This window comes from Haematobia irritans, chromosome 5, assembly GCF_050003625.1.
Source record: "Haematobia irritans isolate KBUSLIRL chromosome 5, ASM5000362v1, whole genome shotgun sequence".
Classification (NCBI taxonomy): Eukaryota; Metazoa; Arthropoda; class Insecta; order Diptera; family Muscidae; genus Haematobia; species Haematobia irritans.
The window spans coordinates 110,379,643-110,403,893 of NC_134401.1; positions in this window are offsets into that span (position 1 = coordinate 110,379,643).

The following is a 24,251-nucleotide window of genomic DNA, read 5'->3' on the forward strand; positions in this document are numbered from 1 at the left end:
TTGGTCCATATCGGTCCATAATTATATATAGCCCCCATATAAACCGATCCCCCGATTTGGCTTGCGAGGCCTCTAAGAGAAGCAAATTTCATCCGATCCGGCTGAAATTTGGTACATGGTGTCAGTATATGGTCTCTAACAACCATGCTAAAATTGGTCCATATCGGTCCATAATTATATATAGCCCCCATATAAACCGATCCCCCGATTTGGCTTGCGAGGCCTCTAAGAGAAGCAAATTTCATCCGATCCGGCTGAAATTTGGTACATGGTGTCAGTATATGGTCTCTAACAACCATGCTAAAATTGGTCCATATCGGTCCATAATTATATATAGCCCCCATATAAACCGTTCCCCCGATTTGGCTTGCGAGGCCTCTAAGAGAAGCAAATTTCATCCGATTCGGCTGAAATTTGGTACATGGTGTTAGTATATGGTCTCCAACAACCATGCAAAAATTGGTCCATATCGGTCTATAATCATATATAGCCCCCATATAAACCGATCCCCAGATTTGGCTTGCGGAGCCTCTAAGAGAAGAAAATTTCACATGATCCGGCTGAAATTTGGTACATGGTGTTAGTATATGGTCTCTAACCACTATGCAAAAATTGGTCGAAATCGGTTCATAATTATATATAGCCCCCATATAAAATGATCCCCAGATTTGACCTCCGGAGCCCCTTGGAAGAGCAAAATTCATCGGATTCGGTTGAAATTTGGTACGTGATGTTAGTATATGGTATCCAACAACCATGCATGAATTTAGAAGACCGTACATATCAGTCCATAATTATATATAGCCCCCATATAAACCGATCCCCAGATTTGACCTCAGGAGCCCCTTGGAAGAGCAAAATTCACCCAATCCGGTTGAAATTTGGTACGTGGTGTTAGTATATGCAAAAATTGGTCCATGCCGGTCTTAATTATATAACCCCCATTTAAACCAATCCCCAGATTTGACCTCCGGAGCTCTTAGAGGACCAAAATTCTTCGGATCCGGTTAAGATTTGGTACGTGGTGAAATTTTGTACATTGTGCAGTAAATGGCCGCTAACAACCATGCCAAAATTGGTCCATAGCCGTCTATAGTTATATATAGCCGATCCCCAAAAATAATCTAGCAAAATTTTATTTCTATAGAAAATTTTGTCAAAATTTTATTACTATAGAAAATTTTGTCAACATTTTATTTCGATACAAAATTGTGTTAAAATTTTATGTCTATAGAAATTTTTGTCAAAATTTTATTACTATAGAAATTTTTGTCAAAATTTTATTTCTATAGAAAATTATGTAAAAATTTTATTTCTATAGAAAATTTTGTCAAAATTTTATTTCTTTAGAAAATTTTGTCAAACTGAATTATATAGTATTTAATCGACCTTTTTTGTTTAATATATACTCCGTATGGACTAACTTACAATTGAGTAGACGGTGTTAAGAAGTTTTAAGAAACCTTGCCATCGGTTAGTGTTACCGCAACCCAAGTAATTCGATTGTGGATGCCAGTCTTTAGTTCAAGTTTCAATGCAATCCATGGTGGAGGGTACATAAGATTCGGCCAGGCCGAACTTACGGCCGTTTATACTTGTTTAATTTTAACCACACCGAAAAAAAATCCATAGTTAAACTAACGCTAAATTTAATTTTTTTATTGCAAAAAGATATTTGTTTATAGTTAAATTCTATTTTTTCCAATTTGTCCACTGTCCTATGAATTTTTTATGTATGTCTCAAAACATTTTATGAACTATGAATGCGTATAAATTACAACGACCGTGCACATTAGTTTAATATGAACTAAAGCAAAAGAACATTTTCCTACGATTCCCAAAAATAGTAAGAATGAACTAGAGTATGGTTAAAATGGTTATGATTTGGCGCCAATGATTTTCTTCTTTACTTTTAGTTCACTTTCCTTCTATAAAAGGGTATAATTTCATGAGTTGTAGTTAAAAAGTACATCAGGACATTACATTTTCCTGGTTTTAACAACGCTGCGTCCGTCAGTTGAACGAAACAAGGTATCAACTTGAAACTTTGTAACAAAAGATTTGACTTTTGAAGGCCCATGGAGGAACTAATTGGTTCATATCAGTTCATAATTATTTAATTATTTATAGACTTCTGTATAAAATCATTAAGATCTAAAGAAGTTTATGGTATGTAAGGTATGTTTCTGTATATACCCAAATGGACTATATCGGTCCAATTTTTAATGTCGGCATTAAATAGTTTCAATGAAAGTATAAAATTCATATCAGTTCATAATTATTTAATTATTTATAGACTTCTGTATAAAATCATTAAGATCTAAAGAAGTTTATGGTATGTAAGGTATGTTTCTGTATATACCCAAATGGACTATATCGGTCCAATTTTTAATGTCGGCATTAAATAGTTTCAATGAAAGTATAAAATTCACCGTAAAAGTAGAAAAAGACAGGAGCATTCCATATTTAGGTTAGGTTAGGTTATGTGGCAGCCCGATGTATCAGGCTCACTTAGACTATTCAGTCCATTGTGATACCACAGTGGTGAACTTCTCTCTTATCACTGAGTGCTGCCCGATTCCATGTTAAGCTCAATGACAAGGGACATCCTTTTTATAGCCGAGTCCGAACGGCGTTCCACATTCCAGTGAAACCACTTAGAGAAGCTTTGAAACCCTCAGAAATGTCACCAGCATTACTGATGTGGGATAATCCACCGCTGAAAAACTTTTTGGTGTTCGGTCGTAGCAGGAATCGAACCCACGACCTTGTGTATGCAAGGCGGGCATGCTAACCATTGCACCACGGTGGCTTCCATATTTAGATACACTTGTTATCAAGAAAGAAAATGGAAAACTTGGCTTAGATTGGTACCAAAAACCAACAGCATGGGGGAGAATTATGAATTATTTTTCACAACACCCGAAGCGTATAGTGATCGATTTAATTAAAAATTTCAAACCTATCATCGCTCAATGTTACAGGCATTTGCTTCGGAAAAGGAATCTATAAATACATGGTAGTGATCATCGTGCAATAACAGAAAACAACTCAGTGCAATACATACAGCCGACGAGTGTAAATAGTGAATCTACAGTAGCTTTAACTATTTAGTGTTGTTTATATTATGCATGTAAGTCATCTGTGGTATTACTGTTTAATTTTCTGTTCGCCTGATACTTGTAAAATGTGATGTAAATATATCCGTCCGATATTTATAAAATAACATTAATTTATAAGACTTATGACAATTAATTATTGATTAAAAAAATTTTTTAATACTGTGATATTTATGAAATGTAATTTCTTAAAATCTATTGTAGATCCCCTGAAGAAGCGATTCAATATGGCAATCGCAAAATATTGGAAAAATAAAAAATTATTAAAAAAAGGACCTCGAGCTTGAAAAATCATTAATTTATTATTATAATGTAGCCAACATATAGATCGATCTCACGATTTTAATTCTTTGGTCCCCCCATTATATGCATCCGGTTGGCCTGAAATTGAAAATCTGAAGATATAAAAGGTCCATAAACAAATATGCAAAAAAAAAAAAATTTCTGCTTCAATCACCAAAATAATTGATCCAATTAATTTTTTAATTGAAATATCTTCAATCACGAAAATGATAGTATCAATCACAGCTTTAATTGGGCATAAAAATACTTGATTACAAAATTAATTGATTTTATTTATTAATTTTTAATTGATTCAATTAAAAATTTAATTGATGTTGATTGCAACACTCAATTAATTATACCCTGCGCCGCACTGTGGAACAGGGTATTATAAGTTAGTGCATATGTTTGTAACACCCAGAAGGAGACGAGATAGACACATGGTGTCTTTGGCAATAATGCTCAGGGTGGCTCCTTGAGTCGATATAACCATGTCCGTCTGTCCGTCCGTCCGTCGTCCGTCTGTCTGTGAACACATTTTTGAGATCAAAGTCTAGGTCGCAATTTAAGTCCAATCGCCTTCAAATTTGGCACATGTTCCTAATTTGGGTCAGAATAGAACCCTATTGGTTTTGGAACAAATCGGTTCAGATTTAGATATATCTCCCATATATATCTTTCGCCCGATATGCACTAATATGGACCCAGCAGCCAGATTTTTATACCGATTTGCTTGAAATTTTGTACAAACATAACACTAAGTCGTATAGTAAAGTGTACAAAATTTGATTGAAATCGGTTCAGATTTAGATATAGCTCCCATATATATGTTTCGCCCAATATGGACTTATATGGCCCCAGAAGCCAGATTTTTGGCCGAATTTGGTTGAAATTTTGCATTAGGAGTACAATTAGTAGTATAGTTAAGTGTGCCAAATTTGATTGAAATCGGTTCAGATTTAGATATAGCTCCCATATATATCTTTCGCCCGATATGGACTAATATGGTCTTAAAAGCCAGAGTTTTGGCCCAATTTGGTTCACATTTTGCACAGGCAGTAGATTTAGCATTGTAGCTATGCCTGCCAATTTTGGTTGAAATCGATTCAGATTTAGATATAGCTCCCATATATATCTTTCGCCCGATATGCACTTATATGGACCCAGAAGCCAGAGTTTTATCCCGATTAGCTTTAAATTTTGCACAAGGAGTACAATTGGTAGTATAGTCATGTGTGCCAAATTTGATTTAAATCGGTTAAGATTTAGATATAGCTTCCATATATATTTTTCGCCCGATATGGGCTTATATGGCCCCAGAAGCCAGAGTTTTGGCCCAATTTGGTTGAAATTTTGCACTAGGAGTACAATTGGTAGTATAGTCATGTGTGCCAAATTTGATTGAAATCGGTTCAGATTTAGATATAGCTCCCATATATATGTTTTTCTTATTTCGACAAAAATGGTCAAAATACCAAAATTTTTCCTGTTGTAAAAATGACTCTAATTTTCCTAAACTTCTAATACAAATATATCGAGCGATAAATCATAAATAAACTTTTGCGAAGTTTCCTTAAATTGCTTCAGATTTAAATGTTTTCCATATTTTTTTACTAAAATTGTGTTCCACCCTAGTGCATTAGCCAACTTAAATTTTGAGTCTATAGATTTTGTAAAAGTCTATCAAATTCTGTCCAAATCGAGTGATATTTAAATGTATGTATTTGGGACAAACCTTTATATATAGCACCCAACACATTTGACGGATGTGATATGGTATCGAAAATTTAGATCTACAAAGTGGTGCAGGGTTTAATATAGTCGGCCCCGCCCGACTTTAGACTTTCCTTACTTGTTTGTGTTTAAATTTGTATGATGATTAGATATTGTGTGAATAATTCTGTTTTCAGAATTCGATAGAGCGCGACTTTGTGCCAAAAAACAGCCAGTTCCAAATTTCATTAAATTAGGCTAAAAATTTCGACCGGAGTCTTGCGACCAGCTAATACGTGGATAGACGGACGGACGACCAGGAGGTGATTCTGAGTCGATCGTCATATATTTTATAAAATCAATATTTCTGGTAGGGACATTTGCAGTGGAACTTCATCCCTGATCGGGCGCCATCGGTCAACTGAGGTAAGTTTAATCGGAAACGGGCACTATTCGCTGGATCGTAGGGCAATATCGACTGAGTCGATCGATATAATTTTTATGGGGTCTAAATCAATATTTCGGTGGACACATTTTTTGGTAGATCAAAGTTATTATATCCTGACCACTATGTGATTTAGGGTATAAAAATAATTTGGTATAGAATTTTTTTTTAAATTAGATTCAGATCCCAAATTGCTGAAAGTCACTCCTTTCTAGTTCGTGATAATAACCCGGTTTACCTTCTATAGAAAAATTTCTTTGCAAAAGAAGAGCGAAAAAGGCATACATATATAGTACTAGTTGCGTAAATTCGATGATCTGTCAAATCATTGATCCGAAGCCAGAATAGAAGACAAATGATACAAAAAATATTACAGCAAAACACGAATTTCATAAAAAGTGGGCATAATACAACAAAAATGTTGCACAAAAATGCAAAATTTTATTTTTATACCCTGCTCCACACTGTGGAACAGGGTATTATAAGTTAGTGCATATGTTTGCAACACCCAGAAGGAGACGGGATAGACACATGGTGTCTTTGGCAAAAATGCTCAGGGTGGGCTCCTGAGTCGATATAGCCATGTCCGTCTGTCCGTGAACACATTTTTGTAATCAAAGTCTAGATCGCAGTTTTAGCCCAATCGACTTCAAATTTGGCACAAGTATGTGCTTTGCCTCAGAATAGATCCCTATTGATTTTGGAAGAAATCGGTTCAGATTTAGATATAGCTCCCATATATATATATTTCGCCCGATATGGACTTATATGGCCCCATAGGCCAGAGTTTTACCCTAATTTGCTTAAAATTTTACACAGGAAGAACAATTAGTACTATAGTCAAGTGTGCCAAATTTTATTGAAATCGGTTCAGATTTAGATATAGCTCCCATATATATCTTTCGCCCGATATGGACTAATACGGTCCCAGAAGCCAGAGTTTTACCCCAATTTGGTTGAAATTTTGCACAGGGAGTAGAATTAGCATTGTAGCTATGAGTGCCAAATTTGCTTGAAATCGGTTCAGATTTAGTTATAGCTCCAATATATAGCTTTCGCCCGATTTACACTCATATGACCACAGAGGGCAATTTTTTGCTCCGATTTAGTTGAAATTTTCCACAGGGAGTAGAATTAGCATTGTAGCTATGCGTGCCAAATTTGGTTGAAATCGGTTCAGATTTAGATATAGCTCCAATATATAGCTTTCGACCGATTTACACTCATATGACCACAGAGGCCAATTTTTTGCTCCGATTTAGTTGAAATTTTGCACAGAGAGTAGAATTAGCATTGTAGCTATGCGTGCCAAATTTGGTTGAAATCGGTTCAGATTTAGATATATCTCCCATATATAGCTTTCGCCCGATTTACACTCATATGACCACAGATGCCAATTTTTAACTCAGATTTAGTTGAAATTTTGCACAGGGAGTAGAATTAGCATTGTTGCTATGCATGCCAAATTTGGTTGAAATCGGTTCAGATTTAGATATAGCTCCCATATATATGTTTTTCTGATTTCGACAAAAATGGTCAAAATACCAATATTTTCCTTGTAAAATCGCCACTGCTTAGTCGAAAAGTTGTAAAAATGACTCTTATTTTCCTAAACTTCTAATACATATATATCGAGCGATAAATCATAAATAAACTTTTGCGAAGTTTCCTTAAAATTGCTTCAGATTTAAATGTTTCCCATATTTTTATACCCTGCTCCACACTGTGGAACAGAGTATTATAAGTTAGTGCATATGTTTTCAACACCCAGAAGGAGACGAGATAGACACATGGTGTCTTTGGCAAAAATGCTCAGGGTGGGCTCTTGAGTCGATATAGCGATGTCCGTCTGTCCGTCTGCCCGTCTGTCCGTGAACACATTTTTGTAATCAAAGTCTAGGTCGCAGTTTTAGTCCAATCGACTTCAAATTTAGCACAAGTATGTGTTTTGGCTCAGAATAGATCCCTATTGATTTTGAAAGAAATCGGTTCAGATTTAGATATAGCTCCCATATATATATTTCGCCCGATTTGGACTTATATTACCCCAGAAGCCAGAGTTTTAACCTAATTTGCTTAAAATTTTGCACAAGAAGAACAATTAGTACTGTAGTCAAGTGTGCCAAATTTTATTGAAATCGGTTCAGATTTAGATATAGCTCCCATATATATCTTTCGCCCGATATGGACTAATACGGTCCCAGAAGCCAGAGTTTTACCCCAATTTGGTTGAAATTTTGCACAGGGAGTAGAATTAGCATTGTAGCTATGCGTGCCAAATTTGGTTGAAATCGGTTCAGATTTAGATATAGCTCCCATATATAGCTTTCGGCCGATTTACACTCATTTGACCACAGAGGCCAATTATTTGCTCCGATTTAGTTGAAATTTTGCACAGGGAGTATAATCAGCATTGTAGCTATGCGTGCCAAATTTGGTTGAAATCGGTTTAGATTTAGATATATTTCCCATATATAGCTTTCGCCCGATTTACGCTCATATGACCACAGAGGCCAATTTTTAACTCCGATTTAGTTGAAATTTTGCACAGGGAGTAGAATAAGCATTGTTGCTATGCGTGCCAAATTTGGTTGAAATCGGTTCAGATTTAGATATAGCTCCCACATATATATGTTTTTCTGATTTCGACAAAAATGGTCAAAATACCAACATTTTCCTTGTAAAATCGCCACTGCTTAGTCGAAAAGTTGTAAAAATTACTCTAATATTCCTAAACTTCTAATACATGTATATCGAGCGATAAATCATAAATAAAGTTTTTCGAAGTTTCCTTAAAATAGCTTCAGATTTAAACGTTTCCCATATTTTTTTACTAAAATTGTGATCCACCCTAGTGCATTAGCCGACATAAATTTTGACTCTATAGATTTGTAGAAGTCTATCAAATTCTGTCCAGATAGAGTGATATTTAAATGTATGTATTTGGGACAAACCTTTATATATAGCCCCAACACATTTGACGGATGTGATATGGTATCGAAAATTTAGATCTACAAAGTGGTGCAGGGTATAATATAGTCGGCCCCGCCCGACTTTAGACTTTCCTTACTTGTTTGTGTTTAAATTTGTATGATGATTAGATATTGTGTCAATAAATCTGTTTTCAGAATTCGATAGAACGCGGCTTTGTGCCAAAAAGCAGCCAGTTTCAAATTTCATTAAGTTCGGTTAAAAATTGCGACCGGAGTCTTGCGAACAGCTAATACGTGGATAGACGGACGGACAACCAAGAGGTGATTCTGAGTCGATCGTCATATATTTTATAAAATCAATATTTCTGGTAGGGACATTTGCAGTGGAACTTCATCCCTGATCGGGCGCCATCGGTCAACTGAGGTAAGTTTAATCGGAAACGGGGACTATTCGCTGGATCGTAGGGCTATATCGACTGAGTCGATCGATATAATTTTTATGGGGTCTAAATCAATATTTCGGTGGGCACATTTTTTGGTAGATCAAAGTTATTATATCCTGACCACTATGTGATTTAGGGTATACAAATAATTTGGTATAGGATTTTTTTAAAATTAGATTCAAATCCCAAATTGCTGAAAATCACTCCTTTCTAGTTCGTGAAAATAACCCGGTTTACCTTCTATAGAAAAATTTCTTTGCAAATGAAGTGCGAAAAAGGCTTACATATATAGTATTAGTTGCGTAAATTCGATGATCTGTCAAATCATTGATCCGAAGCCAGAATAGAAGACAAATGATACAAAAAATATTACAGCAAAACACGAATTTCATAAAAAGTGGGCATAATACAACAAAAATGTTGCACAAAAATGCAAAATCTCTATTTAGCTGGGTATATGGGAAATCAATTTTTTTTTCTCGTGTTTATATTTGCTTGGAAACAAAATTCTCTGCATTAACTGACAGATTCAAATACACAACTGCAGACAAATTTAGTGCATACCAATGAAATAGAGCAAATAGTTATGGAACGAAGTAGATGACAAGGAAAACATTCAAGAAATACCATCCAACGGCTATGCATTTGCTCTGTCTCTTTTCATTTCCGCATTGCTATTTGGCCAAAGTGGCGACAGGAGAATTTAAAAACAAAATCTCATACAAAGAAATCAATAAAGCCTTTTTGCAATACAGTATATAGAGCGGAAGCTACTGTAAGTTATTGTTACTGTATTGTAAGTGCTTTAGTCAAAATACAATTGGGACAGATGCAAAAATTGATTTCATTTCGACTAGACATTGAGTCTAAGACAAAAACTATACCTAGAATAAATATGTATGTATGTATGACTTCTATATTGGAATATTGATATTATATTTTGAATTTCAAACTAGTGATACCAAATCCGTAAATCGACTTTTGGACTTTTTGTCTCAACAATGTCTTCTAAATTGTCAGTTAGTCCTTTGTTAGACAGTCTTATGTGTTAGACAGACTAAATACTTATATAAGCCAATTCAGTTCTTGAGAGGTTTATATAGAGGAGTCTATAAATAATTATGAACAGATAAGAACCAATTTGGGCACGGTAATTAGAGGGGAAAATTTTCATGAAATTTGTTCCTCCATGAGATCTTCCATGGACCAATTTGAGCACTATGGTTATAATTATGGACCGGTATAGACCAATTTTTACAAGGTTGTTAAAGGATATATACTAACACCACGTACCGAATTTCACGCCCATCGAATGAAATTTGCTTCTCAATAGAGGCTCCACAAGCCAAATCTGGCGATCGGTTTATATGGAAACAATATTTGATTATGGACTGATATGTACCAAATTTTGCACGGTAGTTAGAGGCCATAAATTGACATCACGTACCAAATTTCAACCGGATAGGATGAAATATGCACTTCAGGAAGCTCAGGACATCAAATATGGGTATCGATTTATATGGGGGCTATATAATAATTTTCATACGGATCGAATGAAATTTGCAAACCAAATATGGCGATCGGTTTATATGGGAGGCTATATACTATTATGAACCGATATGGAACAATTCTGGCATGGTTGTTAGAGGTCATAGGCCATAAGATCACATATTAACTTTCAATCGGATCGGATGAAATTTTCTCATCCAAGAGGTTCCGCCAAATCTGGGGATCGGTTTATATGAGGGTTATAAATTATGGACCGATATGGAGCAATTTTTACAAGGTTGTTAGAGGACATATACACACAAAAAAATATTTTTTGTTGTCACTCACGAAATTAATTGATTCAATTTTAATTGAAATGTCTTCAATCACAGAAATGATAGTATCAATTAAAAAATTAATTGATCCAATTAAAAAAATAATTTTTTGTGATTGATTTTTGTTTCAATTAAAAAATTTGTTGAATCAATTAAATTTTTAATAGAATATTTTTTAAAACTCAATTAAAATTGTAATTGGACAATTTTTCATGAAATGTTTTTCTGTGTGCCTAAAAGTGGTCCCATATGGCCCATTTGCAATACCATCCGACCTACATCAATAAAATTAGTTGTGCCAAGTATCAAGTCGATAGTTCGTTTCGTTCGGACGTACATCGCTAGATACTTTATGTGGTCTGAGACCAATATTTCTATGTGTTACAAACGGAATGACTAAGTTAATATTTCTCCATTCTATGGTGGAGAGTAACAAACATATACATACTTCCTGCAGAATATTTGTATGATATATATTAGAGAATCGAAAGAAAATTTTGAGAATTGAAAGAAATTTTTGTTTGACTAAGGTGAACGTGGTTTTAATAATTCTGTTAAATTCTTCAAAATTAATAAAATTGTTTTACATATTATTATTACACTTTCAACACGAGCTTATTGGACATGAAGATTAAGGAAATAATAATTTTAAGATTTCACGAAATTAATTGATCCAATTGAACCACTACCATAGAATGGTGATGGAGGTATAATAAGTTTGTCATTACGTTTGTAACACATCGAAATATCGATTTCCGACTACACGGATGAAAAAGACTGTTTTTCATATGTTTGGCTATAAACATTATATGTTTGGAACACAAATTTTTAAACACAATATTTTTGAGTGCAAGCATATAATGTTCATAAACTAGCATAACATGTTTGGGACATATATGTTAATATATTAGAACATATTATGTTTGGGACATAAAATGTTTGTAAATATAATATGCTTGGATGCAAACATATATTAATTTAGAAATAGCCTATAAACATATATGTGTTTAGTAGCTTGGAGCGCTATTTAACAGGGAGCGATATTGAATTAAGTTGGTGGTTGTTGCTTGTTATTACAAAATTAACATTTTATTTTCCCTTGGGCAATTGATCAGCTACTTCTTTGATCCTTACAAACTGTGTGGTCCGCTGTTCGAATCCCCGTCCGGCAAAAGGTAAAATTAAAATAAAAAAAATCATAAAATTGAATAATTTCTTCTAGAATGTTTGTATTACAGAAAAAGGTGCTAAGAACTAAACAATCTCGTGGAAGTGAGAAAGATGTGAGGGAATATACAATTAGGCAGAAACAAAATTTTGAGCATTCAGGTCGAAAACCTATGTTGTTAGCACCTATATTACCTGTTTATTTTCATAATTCATTATGATTGTAAATATATAAATAAATAAATAAAATTTTGAGCGCAATATTGTTTGGGAGAATTTTTTTTAAGCATATAATATTTTTAATTGATTCAAATTAATTGATTCAATTTTAATTGAAATGTCTTCAATCACAGAAATGATAGTATCAATTAAAAAATTAATTGATCCAATTAAAAAAATAATTTTTTGTGATTGATTTTTGTTTCAATTAAAAAATTTGTTGAATCAATTAAATTTTTAATAGAATATTTTTTAAAACTCAATTAAAATTGTAATTGGACAATTTTTCATGAAATGTTTTTCTGTGTGCCTAAAAGTGGTCCCATATGGCCCATTTGCAATACCATCCGACCTACATCAATAAAATTAGTTGTGCCAAGTATCAAGTCGATAGTTCGTTTCGTTCGGACGTACATCGCTAGATACTTTATGTGGTCTGAGACCAATATTTCTATGTGTTACAAACGGAATGACTAAGTTAATATTTCTCCATTCTATGGTGGAGAGTAACAAACATATACATACTTCCTGCAGAATATTTGTATGATATATATTAGAGAATCGAAAGAAAATTTTGAGAATTGAAAGAAATTTTTGTTTGACTAAGGTGAACGTGGTTTTAATAATTCTGTTAAATTCTTCAAAATTAATAAAATTGTTTTACATATTATTATTACACTTTCAACACGAGCTTATTGGACATGAAGATTAAGGAAATAATAATTTTAAGATTTCACGAAATTAATTGATCCAATTGAACCACTACCATAAAATGGTGATGGAGGTATAATAAGTTTGTCATTACGTTTGTAACACATCGAAATATCGATTTCCGACTACACGGATGAAAAAGACTGTTTTTCATATGTTTGGCTATAAACATTATATGTTTGGAACACAAATTTTTAAACACAATATTTTTGAGTGCAAGCATATAATGTTCATAAACTAGCATAACATGTTTGGGACATATATGTTAATATATTAGAACATATTATGTTTGGGACATAAAATGTTTGTAAATATAATATGCTTGGATGCAAACATATATTAATTTAGAAATAGCCTATAAACATATATGTGTTTAGTAGCTTGGAGCGCTATTTAACAGGGAGCGATATTGAATTAAGTTGGTGGTTGTTGCTTGTTATTACAAAATTAACATTTTATTTTCCCTTGGGCAATTGATCAGCTACTTCTTTGATCCTTACAAACTGTATGGTCCGCTGTTCGAATCCCCGTCCGGCAAAAGGTAAAATTAAAATAAAAAAATCATAAAATTGAATAATTTCTTCTAGAATGTTTGTATTACAGAAAAAGGTGCTAAGAACTAAACAATCTCGTGGAAGTGAGAAAGATGTGAGGGAATATACAATTAGGCAGAAACAAAATTTTGAGCATTCAGGTCGAAAACCTATGTTGTTAGCACCTATATTACCTGTTTATTTTCATAATTCATTATGATTGTAAATATATAAATAAATAAATAAAATTTTGAGCGCAATATTGTTTGGGAGAATTTTTTTTAAGCATATAATATTTTTGGGTGCAAAATGCTTCCAAACATATTATATTATGTTCACATAATAACATATTATTTTTTGGAAGACAACATTATTGAATTTGGATGCAAAAATACAAAATGTTTGGAAATTGACTACCCAAACATATATTGTTTAGACCAATATGCTTTCAAACATATTATATATTGGAAGAGATCAAACATATAAACGTTTGGGCAATACCCAAAAATGTATATGCTTGAAGCAAAATATGTTTGGGAGTATATGTTACAGAAGCGATTTTTGTGAGCGTGTATATAAAGTATATATTCTTGATCAGCGAGAAATTCTAAGATGATATAAGCATGTCCGTCCGTCTGTCTGTGGTAATCACGCTACGCCATTCAAAAATGGCGCTATCATCCTGAAATTTGGCACAGATTTGTTTTATACCCTCCACCATAGGATGGGGGTTATTTAACTTTGTCATTCCGTTTGTAACACATCGAAATATTGCTCTAAGACCCCATAAAGTATATATATTCTGGGTCGTGGTGAAATTCTGAGTCGATCTGAGCATGTCCGTCCGTCCGTCTGTTGAAATCACGCTAACTACCGAACGAAACAAGTAATCGACTTGAAACTTGGCACAAGTAATTGTTATTGATGTAGGTCGGATGATATTGCAAATGGGCCATATCGGTTCACTTTTACGTATAGCCCCCATATAAACGGACCCCCAAATTTGGCTTGCGGTTGCTCTAAGAGAAGCAAATTTCATCCGATCCGGCTGAAATTTGGTATATGGTGTTGGTATATGGTCTCTAATAACCATGCAAAAATTGGTCCACATCGGTCCATAATTATATATAGCCGCCCCCATATAAACCGATCCCCAGATTTGGCTTGCGGAGCCTAAAAGAGAAGCAAATTTCATCCGATCCGGCTGAAATTTGATACATGGTGTTGGTATATGGTCTCTAACAACCATGCGAAAATTGGTCCAAATCGGTCCATAATTATATATAGACCCCATATAAACCGATCTCCAGATTTGGCTTGCGAAGCCTCAAAGAAAAGCATATTGCATCCGATCCGGCTGAAATTTTGTACATGGTATTGGTATATGGTCTCTAACAACCGTGCAAAAATTGGTCCACATCGGTCCATAATTATATATAGACCCCATATAAACCGATCCCCAGATTTGGCTTGCGAAGTCTCCAAGAGAAGCAAATTTCATCCAATCCGGTTGTAATTTTGAACATGGTGTTAGTATATGATCTTTAACAACCGTGGCAGAATTGGTCCATATCGGTCCATAATTATATATAGCCCCCATATAAAACGTTCTCCAGATTTGACCTCCGGAGCCTCTTGGAGGAGCAAAATTCATCCGATCCGGTTCAAATTAGGAACGTGGTGTTAGTATATGGTCGCTAACAACCATACCAAAATTGGTCCAATCACACAAAAATTGGTCCATATCGGTTCATAATCATGGTTGCCACTAGAGCCAAAAATAATCTACCAAAATTTTATTTCTATAGAAAATTTTGTCAAAATTTTATTTCTAGAGAAAATTTTGTTAAAATTTTATTCGGTTCATAATAAAATTTTCATCATTGTCAGAATTTTATTTCTATAGAAAATTTTGTCAAAATTTTATTTCTATAGAAAATTTTGTTCAAATTTTATTCGGTTCATAATCATGGTTGCCACTCGAGCCAAAAATAATCTACCAAGATTTTATTTCTATAGAAAATTTTGTCAAAAGTTTATTTCTATAGAAAATTTTGTTAAAATTTTATTTCTGTAGAAATTTTTGTCAAAATTTTCTTTCTATAGAAAATTTTGTCAAAATTTTTATTTCTATAGAAAATTTTGTGAAAATTTTATGTCTATAGAAAATTTTGTTAAAATATTATTTCTGTAGAAAATTTTGTAAAAATTTTATGTCTACTTTGTCAAACTGAATTATATACGTATTTGATCGATCTTTTTTGATTTAATATATACCACGTATGGACTTACATACAATTTAGAAGACTGTGTTAGGAGGTTTTAAGATACCGTGCCATCGGCAAGCTTTACCGCAACTTAAGAAATTCGATTCTGGATGGCAGTGTTTAGAAGAAGTTTCTACGCAATCCATGATGGAGGGTACATAAGCTTCGGCCTGGCCGCACTTACGGCCGTATATACTTGTTTTTGATTTAGGTTTGTTACTACGCTAATGCAACAACAAATCGAAATCTATTTTTAGAGGCATTGGTGAATTTCATCTGATTGGTGAACGGTCACATAATGTCTTGTTTTTAAATTTGAATTTTTTATCATGACTATAAAGCAAAGATAGAAGATGTTTTTCACTACTTTATTTTAAAACAAAATTTACACTTGAATCGAGCCTAAATTTGGAAATTTAAGTTGTCATTAACACGGACTTTCATAGCACATGAAAACAGAAATCTGAAAAAAACGAATAATTTAAAACTTGTTTCCTAGAATCAAGTACGCAAAACTCAAATTTAAAAGGGAAGGGTGTCATAAATGTATTCTTACCACTTCTTTGAATCGGAATCAATACCAAAATCATTAGTGTAAGGACAAAATCTTTGGGACCGAACATGCTCTTTCCAATGTGCCAGTTTGAACCGAGTACTACTTTGTGAAAACTACTCTGTCATAAATCTTACCCTTAGAATAAACTATCAATTTCTCTTCTAAAGTGCCCGCGAAATGATACGCAAAATACACAATGCTTACACAGCCATCATCATAACAGCGACTCTCAATACCATCACAAATGCCGAAGTAACAAAGATATCTTTATATTAAAAGGATTTCTTTGATGCACTCACCGTAAAGAGCTTAGCTTTGCCACAAGCATTCCAGTTTAAATAACTTATGCACAACCAACGGAGATACCACATGGAATTGCTTGTGCATCCGTTTGTCAGTGGTGAGTGTTGGAATTCTTTGAAATTTTCAAATAATTCTCTGGTGAGACAACAGGTGACAATTGTTTCCCAAGAATTATATATGGGACAAATGGCAAGGGCAGCAAGTGTGGGAAGACGAGGAAATTGAGAGAATGAAAGGATAAACCTTGGTGAAAGTTTTTGCTTGGTTGGTAAACTGGGTGGATGTATTTGTACTTCCACTTTGTTGGTGTGTGTGTGAGTGTTTAAAGGGAAACTTTTCAAATTGAAATTAAATTTTGCCTTAAATTTAATTATGATTAACACTTATATGGATATTTTGGGAACCTACAAGAAACATCTGTAGGATGTTTTTTATAGCAGCATACACAGAAAACAAGTATATACAGTAGTAAGTTCGGCCGGGCCGAATCTTAAATACCCACCACCATGAACCAAATATTAGGGTTTCCTTTGAAATTTCAGGAGGGCTTGAGGACATTTGCGGAAGATAAATTCAAAGATTTCACCTATGAGGACTATATCAGATTCTGGATTTATAAGAACCATTTTTGTTTGAGTTTTAGAGGAATCATTAACATCTCTTGTAAGTGTGCAAGAAAATTATAAAATAACGTCTTGATTTGAAATTTTAAATCTGTAGATTTTCACCCGAAAGGTAAAATTTGGACATTTTACATTGAGTTTCAAGCAATTTTCATGATCAGTTGGCCTTTTACACCCTCAAGAAGTGAAGTCGGTCTATATGGAGGCATTACCAAATGGACCGATAAAAACTTAATCCGATACACGTTTTTATGAGCCTAAAATACCAGAATATTTACAATTTCAGGCAAATCAGATAAAAACTACGGTTTCTAGAAACCCAAGGAGTTAAATCGGGAAATCGTTCTTAAGGGGGCTATACTAAAATATGGAGCGATACTCACCGTTTTCGGCACACCTCTTTATGGCCCGAAAATACATCTAGATTTCCAATTTCAGGCAAATAGGATAAAACCTTGGGATTCTAGAAGCCCAAGAAGTAAAATCGGCAAATCGGTCTATTGGGGGCTATACCAAAATATCGACCGATGGTTAGGATAGGTTATGTGGCAGCCCGATGTATCAGGCTCACTTAGACTATTCAGTCCATTGTGATACCACAGTGGTGAACTTCTCTCTTATCACTGAGTGCTGCCCGATTCCATGTTAAGCTCAATGACAAGGGACCTCCTTTTTAAAGCCGAGTCCGAACGGCGTTCCACATTCCAGTGAAACCACTTAGAGAAGCTTTGAGACCCTCAGAAATGTCACCAGCATTACTGAGGTGGGATAATCCACCACTGAAAAACTTTTTGGTGTTCGGTCGTAGCAGGAATCGAACCCACGACCTTGTGTATGCAAGGCGGGCATGCTAACCACTGCACCACGGTGGCTCCCAAAATATGGACCGATACTCACCATTTTCGGCACTCCTATTTATGGTCTTAAAATACATCTAGATTTCCAATTTCAGGCAAATTGGATAAAAACTACGGTTTCTATAAGCCCAAGATCCCAAGTCGGGAGGTCGGTTTATATGGGCACCATACCAAAACATGGACCGATGCTCACCATTTTTGGCACACCTCTTTACGGTTCTAAAGTACCTCTCGATTTCCAAATTCAGATAAATTGGATAAAAACTGCGGTTTCTATAAGCCCAAGAAGTCAAATCGGGAGATCGGTCTATATGGGGGCTATACCAAAACATGGACCGATACTCACCAGTTTTGGCACACCTCTTTATGGTCCTAAAATACTTCTAGATTTCAAATTTCAGGCAAATTGGATAAAAACTACGATTTCTATAAGCCCAAGAAGTAAAATCGGGAGATCGGTCTATATGGGGGCTATACCATAATATGGATCGATACTCACAATTTTTGGCACACTTCTTTATGGTCATAAAATACCTCTAGATTTCAAATTTCAGGCAAATTGGATAAAAACTGCGGTTTCTATAAGCCCAAGAAGTAAAATCGGGAGATCGGTCTATATGGGGGCTATACCAAAACATAGACCTATACTCACGATTTTTGGCACACCTCTTTATGGTCATAAAATACCTCTAGATTTCAAATTTCAGGCAAATTGGATAAAAACTGCAGTTTCTATAAGTAAGAAGAAGTAAAATCGGGAGATCGGTCTATATGGGGGCTATACCAAAATATGGATCGATACTCACAATTTTTGGCACACGTATTTGCGGTCCTACAATACCTCTAGATTTCCAATTTCAGGCAAATTGGATAAAAACTACGATTTCTATAAGCCCACGACAACAAATCGGGAGGTCGGTTTATATGGGGACTATATCAAAACCTGGACCGATATAGCCCATCTTCGAACTTGACCTGCCTGCAGACAAAAGACGAGTTAGTGCAAAATTTCAGCACGATTGCTTTATTATTGAAGACTGTAGCGTGATTACAACAGACAGGCAGACAGCCAAACAGACAGACAGACAGACAGACGGACAGACGGACATCGTTATATCGTCTTAGAATTTCTCCCTGATCAAGAATATATATACTTTATATAGTCGAAAATCGATATTTCGATGTGTTACAAACGGAATGACAAACTTATTATACGCCCGTCACCATTCTATGGTGATGGGTATAAAAAAGTAAATAGTTTTGTAGCAAGAATGAATTACCTCGTGCGAAAATTTTAACTTTTAACTACAACTCAAGAAATTACACCCTCTAATAGAAGAAGAAATGAACTCAAAGTAAAGAACAAAATCATTGGCGCCAATTCATGACCATTTTGACCATACTGTAGTTCATTCTTACTAATTTAGTGAATTATAAAAAATTGAATTAAATCGTACAACCTCAAAAAAAATCGCTTCTGTAACATATACCCCAAACACATTTTGCTTCAATCATATATATTTTCAGGATTGGTGCAAACAAAATATTGTTTATAGTGTTCAAACATATTATGTTTCACCTTAGCGCATACACAGGTAGTAAAAAATTTTAATGAAATTTTCATTGTGTGGATATATTTTTAAGGCGCCAATTGGTTACTTCCATTATTTTACTTGCAGCATACTCTCTAGGTCTCTCTTTCTAAATACATATATGTTTATAGGCTATTTTCAAATTAATATATGTTTGCATCTAAGCACATTATATTTACAAACATTTTATGCCCCAAACATAATATGTTCTATCATATTAACATATATGTCCCAAACATGTTATGCTAGTTTATGAACATTATATGCTTGCACTTAAAAATATTCTGATAAAAATTTTGAGTTCCAAACATATAATTTTTACACCCAAACATATGAAAAAAAGTATATTTCGTCCGTGTAGACATTTTTGAGCGATTATTTTTTACAACTTTCGACGTGGATTAACTCAAAAATTATGCATCGACGAACTACATTTTTTTGGCTATGAAACTCCGTCGATGATATGGTGAATTCAACCTAGGTCGTAGATCACTCCAAGACGAATTTCGTGAAGGTCGTCCAAAATCAGTTGTTGCTCCGGAGACCATTGATGCTGTGTCCCAACTGATATTGCAAGATCCTCATATGACCTATCGTGAAATTGAGACAACCTGAGGTATTAGTGGAACGATCATACATTCAATATTGCATGAACATTTGACTGTGAAAAAATTTGTTCGCGTTGGATCCACGGTTGCCGCTGTTGGTAGAATTCTTCCAAAAATATTTCGTAGAATTATTGATGTTCTAGCAGATTTTACAAAATATTCTACAACAAAGAAGTGCTTCACAAATTTTCTATAGAAATAAAATTTTGATAAAAATGTCTATAAAAAGTAAAATTTCGACAAAATGGTCTATAGAAATAAAATTTTTACAAAATTTTCTGTATAAATAAAATTTTTACAAAATTTTCTGTATAAATAAAATTTTTACAAAATTTTCTATAGAAACAAAATTTTGACAACATCTTCTATAGAAATAAAATTTTTACAAAATTTTGTATAGAAACAAAATTTTCTATAGAAATAAAATTTTGACAAAATTATCTATTGAAATTTTCTATTGACAAAACGGTTGCCACTGTTGGTAAAATTCAACAAAAATGTTTCGTACAATTATGGATGTTTTAGCAGATTTTCCAAAATATTCCTCTAGAATTAAGAGGTGTTTCATAAATTTTCTATAGACATAAAATAGAAATAAATAACATTTTCTATAGAAACAAAATATTTGACAAAATTTTCTATAGAAATAAAATTTTCTATAGAATTAATATTTTGACAAAACATTCTAAAATTTTGACAATACGGTTGCCACTGTCAGTAGAATTCTGCAAACATGTTTCATAGAATTATGGATGTTTTAACAGATTTTACGTTGGTTTTGTTCTTTTTTCGGAAGGTTAAAGTGTGGTTCATTGGTGGGTTTAATGAACTGCCTGAATTTATTCTGATAATTGGTTGATAGTTTTGCTGCAAGTAGAGGATGCTGATGAGGACTGTGGTAATTCCGAAACGTGCGTCCATCCAACCATCTTGCAGTCTATAGGGCTTTGTCCAAATAAATTTGACAAACATTTTTTTTCCTCTGTTGGTTAAGCTACACTTGTAGTTTAGTAAATGTATGGTTTTAAGCTTAAAAAAAAAACAACAACAATGCTTAAAGAACTAAACCAACAATAACAAAACAAAACGAATGGAAATAAAATTTTGACAAAATTTTCTATCGAAATAAAATTTTGACAATTTTTTTTTTTAAATAAAATTTTGACAAAATTTTCTATCGAAATAAAATTTTGACAAAATTTTCTATAAAAATAGAATTTTGACAGAATTTTCTTTAGAAATGAAATTTTGACAAAATTTTCTATAGAAATAAAATGTTGACAAATTTTTCTATAGAAATAAAATGACAAAATGTTCCATAGAAATAAAATCTTGCAAAAATTTTCTATAGAAATAAAATGTTGAGAAAATTTTCTAGAGAAATAAAATTTTGACAATATTTTCTATAGAAATATAATCTTGCAAAAATTTTCTCTAGAAATAAAATGTTTAGAAAATTTTCTATAGAAATAAAATTTTGACAAAATTTTCTATAGAAATAAAATTTTAACACAATTTTATTTCTATAGAATCGAAATTTTGAAAAAATTTCTATAGAAATAAAATTTTGACAGAATTTTCTACAGAAATAAAATTTTGACAAAAGTTCTATAGAAATAAAATTTTGATAAAATTTTCTCTAGGGATAAAATGTTTACAAAATTTTCTATAGAAATAAAATTGTGCAAAATAAGATTTTGTTTTTATTTGGTAATTTTTTTTTGGTAAAATTTTCTTCAAATTTTCATAGCTGCTCTACATACTAGAACTATGTAGAGCAGCGGGACACAACCATTTCTTGCCAGTTGTCTTCAAAGAAATCATGAAAACCAACCGACAAAGACTGATCACCATTCACTACGATAATGCCAGCTCTCACACCGTTGTCATGAGCGTGACTCACGTGCACACCTCTACCACAGATAATGCGATTCGATTCTGGATGAAATTCTGTAATAAGAATACATAAGATTCGACCGTATATAACAGATTGGCTGATAAGTCCCCGGTCTGACACATAGATGGCGTCGCTAGTTTAAATATTGTTATTTAGTATTATTATTAAATATTATTTTATATAGTACCAACCTTCAACTGATTCGTGTCAAAATTTGACGTCTGTAAGTCAATTAGTTTGTGAGATAGAGCGTCTTTTGTGAAGCAACTTTTGTTATTGTGAAAAAAATGGAAAAAAGGAATTTCGTGTTTTGATAAAATACTGTTTTCTGAAGGGAAAAATACGGTGGAAGCTAAAACTTGGCTTGATAATGAGTTTCCGGACTCTGCCACAGGGAAATCAACAATATTTGATTGGTATGTAAAATTCAAGCGTGGTGAAATGAGCACGGAGGACGGTGAACGCAGAGGACGCCCGAAAGAGGTGGTTACTGAAGAAAACATCAAAAAAATCCTCAAAATGACCGTGAATGACCGTAAAATGAAGTTTATCGAGATAGGCCTTAAAGATATAAAAGGAACGTGTTGGTCATATCATTCATCAATATTTGGATATGCGGAAGCTCTGTGCAAAATGGGTGCACATTTGACCAAAAACAACAACGTATTGATGATTCTGAGCGGTGTTTGCAGCTGTTAACTCGTAATACACCCGGGTTTTTCCGTCGATATGTGACAATGGATGAAATATGGCTCCATCACTACACTCCTGAGTCCAATCGACAGTAGGCTGAGTGGACAGCGACCGGTGAACCGTCTCCGAAGCGTGGAAAGACTCAAAAGTCCGCTGGCAAAGTAATGGCCTCTGTTTTTTGGGATGCGCATGGAGTAATTTTTATCGATTATCTTGAGAAGGGAAAAACCACCAACAGTGACTATTATATGGCGTTATTGAAGCGTTTGAAGGTCGAAATCGCGGCAAAACGGCCCCATATGAAGAAGAAAAAAGAGTTGTTCCACCAAGACAACGCACCGTGCCACAAGTCATTGTTAACGATGGCAAAAATTCATGAATTGGGCTTTGAATTGCTACCCCACCCACCGTATTCTCCAGATCTGGCCCCCAGCGACATTTTCTTGTTCTCAGACCTCAAAAGGATGCTCGCAGGGAAAAAATTTGGCTGCAATGAAGAGGTGATCGCCGAAACTGAAGCCTATTTTGAGGCACAACCGAAGGAGTACTACCAAAATGGTATCAAGAAATTGGAAGGTCGTTATAATCGTTGTATCGCTCTTGAAGGAAACTATGTTGAATAATAACAAGTATATACGGCCGTAAATTCGGCCAGGCCGCAGCTTATGTACCCTCCACCATGGATTGCGTAGAAACTTCTACTGAAGACTGTCATCCACAATGGAATTACTTGGGTTGCGGTAACACTTGCCGATGGCAAGGTATCTTAAAACTTCTTAACACCGTCTTTCCAATTGTAAGTTAGTTCATACTGGGTATATATTAAACAAAAAAAGGGCGATTAAATACGTATATAATTCAGTTTGATACAATTTTCTATAGAAATAAAATTTTGACAAAATTTTGTATAGTAATAAAATCTTGACAAAATTTTGTAATTAATAAAATTTTGACAAAATTTTCTATAGACATAAAATTTTGACAAAATTTCCTATAGAAATAAAATTTTGAAAAAAATTTCTATAGAAATAAAATTTTGACAAAATTTTCTATAGAAATAAAATTTTGACAAAATTTTCTATAGAAATAACATTTTGACAACATTTTCTATAGAAATAACATTTTGACAATGTTTTCTATAAAAATAAAATTTTGGTAGATTATTTTTGGCTCGAGTGGCAACCATGATTATGAACCGATATGGACCAATTTTTGTGTGATTGGGGATCGGCTATATATAACTATAGACCGATATGGATCCATTTTGGCATGGTTATTAGCGGCCCTACCACGTTGCAAATTTCTACCGGATCGGAAGAATTTTGCTCCTCCAAAAGGCTCCGGAGATCAAATTTTGGGAACGGTTTATATGGGGGCTATGTATAATTATGGACCGATATGGACCAATTCTTGCGTGTTTGTTAGAGACCACATTCTAACACCATGTTCCAAATTACAACCGGATCG